Raw genomic sequence first — 4,019 nt, forward strand, 5'->3', positions numbered from 1 at the left:
CATGCCAAAGTTTGCAAAAAAAATTAGGGTTTGGGGATGAAAAAGTCAACCCGAGAAGTTTTCAGATCCAGATCTAGATCGATGGCGCGGAAACCGAGGTTGGTCGGGGTACTGTTCGCCGGAGTGGAGGTCGAGGCGGCCGGAGCGGGGAGGATCCGGCGAGGTCGGCGCGGTGGCGAGGCGATGCGGGCGGCGCCGTAGCTTCGGCGGCGAGCGGCGGCCTCCGGCGGAGCAGGCGCGGCGGGGCGGCGTGCGGCGACGAGGTGGCGAGGTCGGCAGTCACCGGCGGCGAGGCATGGCAGGGCGGCGCCGGCGGACTCGGGCGGCGCGCGGAGGAAAGGAGCGGCGCGGGGCGCGGTGGAGGCGCGGCCCAGAAGGCGGTGGAGGAGGGCCGGCCGCGGGCTTCCGCAGGCCGCGGCGGCGGCGGGTGCCGGGGTGCCACGTGGCACCCTGTGGCTGGCTGGGTGCGACGGGCGGACGCGTCCGGTTGTGACCGGACGTGTCTGATGGTGGCGGAGCTGAATTTCTAGGGTTAGAGGAGAGGAGATCCGGGAATTTCGGGAGGGGGTCTATTTATAGAGGTAGGGGGAGCTAGGGAGCTCCAAATGAGGTGCGGTTTGCGGCCACGCAATCGTGATCGAACGGCCTAGGTGATGGAAGGGTTTTTGGTCGGTTTTGGGCCAAATTGGAAGGGTGTTAGGCTGCAACACAAACGAGGCCTTCTCGGTCCCTCGGTTAACCGTTGGAGTATCAAACGAAGTCCAAATGGCACGAAACTTGACAGGCGGTCTACCGGTGGTAAACCAAGGCCGCTTGGAAAGTCTCGGTCCAATCCGGAAATGTTTAACCCCCACACACGAAAAGAGGTAGAAAGGACCGCCGGAGGACATAGGAGCGCCGGAATGCAAAACGGACAACGGGGAAAATGCTCGAATGCATGAGACGAACACGTATGCAAATGCAATGCACATGATGACATGATATGAGATGCATGACAAAGACAACACCACACGGAGACAAAAACCTGACAACGAGGAAAATAAAATAACTTAGGCCGGAAACGGCAAGAGTTGGGATATAGATAAGGTAAATTACATCCGGGGTGTTACAACACTCCACCACTACGAAAGGATCTCGTCCCGAGATCTAGGACTGGAAAAACGCCGGGTACTCAGAACGGAGGTGATCCTCGCGTTCCCAGGTGGCTTCACAGTCGGAATGGTGTGACCACTTGACTTTGAGGAATTTGATTGACTTATTGCGAGTCTTGCGCTCAGTTTCTTCAAGAATAGCAACAGGGTGTTCACGATAAGAAAGGTCTTCTTGGAGATCAATGTCTTCGAAGTTGACGGTGCGGTCAGGAGTCTTGAAGCACTTGCGGAGCTGAGAGACATGGAATACGTCGTGCACATTTGTGAAGTTTGAGGGAAGCTCGAGTTGATAGGCGAGATCGCCTCTCTTGCTGACGATCTTGAAAGGACCCACGTATCTAGGGGCAAGCTTTCCTTTGATACCGAAGCGGCGAGTACCTTTCATTGGAGAGACGCGGAGGTAAACATGGTCTCTGATCTCGAAAGCCAAATCACGATGCTTACTATCATAGTAGCTCTTCTGGCGTGATTGCGCTTCTTTGAGGTTATCACGAATGACTTTGCACATCTCTTCTGCCTCCGTGATCAAGTCATTTCCAAGAAGTTGACGTTCACCGGTCTCTGACCAGTTAAGAGGAGTACGGCACTTCCTGCCATAGAGAATTTCAAATGGGGCCTTGCCCGAACTTGCTTGAAAACTCTTGTTGTAGGAGAACTCGGCATATGGAAGACAATCTTCCCACTTCATACCGAAAGAGATAACGCAAGCCCTGAGCATATCTTCAAGAATCTGATTGACACGCTCGACTTGGCCGCTAGTTTGAGGATGAAAAGCTGTGCTGAAATGGATGTTGGTGCCCATGGCCTTTTGAAAAGAATCCCAAAACTTGGAGGTAAAGATGCTGCCATGGTCTGAAGAGATCAACTGTGGAATGCCGTGCAGAGAGACAATCCAAGAGGTATAAAGCTCCGCCAATTGAGCTGCTGTGATAGACTCTTTGATAGGCATAAAGTGAGCCACTTTAGTGAGTTTGTCGATGACAACGAATATAGCATCATTGCCACGCTTGGACTTTGGAAATCCCGTCATTAAGTCCATCTCAATATGGTCAAACTTCCATTCTGGAATGGCAAGAGGTTGGTGGAGACCAGCTGGTCGTTGGTGTTCTGCCTTCACTCTTCTACAGACATCACATTCATTCACGAACTGAGCAATCTCGCGCTTCATTCGAGTCCACCAATACGCCTGCTTGAGGTCCTGGTACATCTTTGTACTCCCAGGGTGGATGGAGAGGAGTGAATTGTGAGCCTTGTTCATAATGACTTTACGAAGGTCGCCTTTAGGCACAACAATGCGATCCTCGAAGAAGAGAGTATCCTTGTCATCAAGGTGATAGCACTTGTACTTGGATTGACTCTTGGCAATCCCAATCTTCACCTTCTTCACCATAGCATCAAGAAGTTGAGCCTCACAAATCTGATCTTCCAAAGTAGGAGAGACTTGAAGGTTGGCGAGGAAACCTTGAGGAACAACTTGCAGATTGAGTTTGCGGAAAGCTTCACAAAGCTCGGGTTGGTAAGGCTTGAGAATCAAACTGTTGCAGTAAGCCTTTCTTCTCAATGCGTCAGCAATTACATTGGCCTTGCCTGGAGTATATTCGATACTCGGATTATACTCTTGAATCATTTCGACCCAACGAGTCAGCCTGAGGTTGAGATTAGGCTGAGTGAAGATGTACTTGAGACTCTTGTGGTCAGTGAAGATGTCCACTTTTCTTCCCAATAAGAGATGTCTCCAAGTCAAAAGGGCATGAACAACAGCCGCCAACTCGAGGTCGTGAGTGGGGTAGTTCTTTTTGTTGGGCTTCAACTAGCGAGAGGTATAAGCCACAACTTTCTTCTCTTGCATCAACACTGCACCAAGACCTTGAAGAGAGGCATCACAGAAGACCTCGAACGGTTTGGATTCATCAGGAGGAGTCAGAACTGGAGTAGTGACTAATTTCTCTTTCAAGGTGTTGAAAGCGATGTCACATTCCGGAGACCAAACGTACTTCACGTGCTTCTGGAGAAGGTTTGAAAGAGGCTTCACGATCTTTGAAAAGTTCTCAACGAACCTTCGACAATAGCTTGCGAGACCAAGGAAGCTACGGAGTTGCTTTACGTTCTGAGGTGGTTCCCAATTCACAATTGCAGACACCTTCTCAGGATTCACCGCTATGCCCTTGGCAGAGATGATATGCCCAAGATAGAGAACCTCATCGAGCCAAAACTCGCACTTTGAAAACTTGGCGTAGAACTGATGTTCTCTGAGCTTATCGAGCACCAAACGCAAGTGCTTGGCATGATCTTCCTTGTTCTTGGAAAAGACCAAAATGTCATCGAGGTAGACCAAGACGAAGTCATTTTTGTAGGGGTTGAAGATGAAGTTCATCATGCGAGAGAAAGTCGGAGGAGCGTTGATGAGGCCAAAAGACATGACAGTGTATTCATATGAACCATAGCTTGTTCTGAATGTCGTCTTGGGGATATCTTGCTCACAAATTCGAATTTGGTGATAGCCCATACGGAGATCAAGCTTGGAGAATACTTGAGCACCTTTGAGTTGTTCAAACAGCTCGTTGATGTTGGGAAGTGGGTACTTGTTCTTTATAGTCTTCTTGTTCAATGGACGGTAGTCAACACAAAGTCGGTCCATTCCATCCTTCTTCTTCACAAAAAGAACTCCACAACCCCATGGAGAAGAACTAGGTCGGATGAGACCCACATGCTCTTGTTCATAGAGTTGTTTCTTTAGCTCCTTCAACTCTTTGGGTCCCAGCTTGTAAGGACGTTTGCAAACAGGTTCCGTACCAGGCTCAAGATCGATGACAAATTCAACTTGCCGGTGCGAAGGCATTCCTGGAAGCTCTTCTGGAAAGACGTCTT

The sequence above is a fragment of the Triticum urartu genome, chromosome 1, assembly GCF_003073215.2.
Source record: "Triticum urartu cultivar G1812 chromosome 1, Tu2.1, whole genome shotgun sequence".
Lineage (NCBI taxonomy): Eukaryota > Viridiplantae > Streptophyta > Magnoliopsida > Poales > Poaceae > Triticum > Triticum urartu.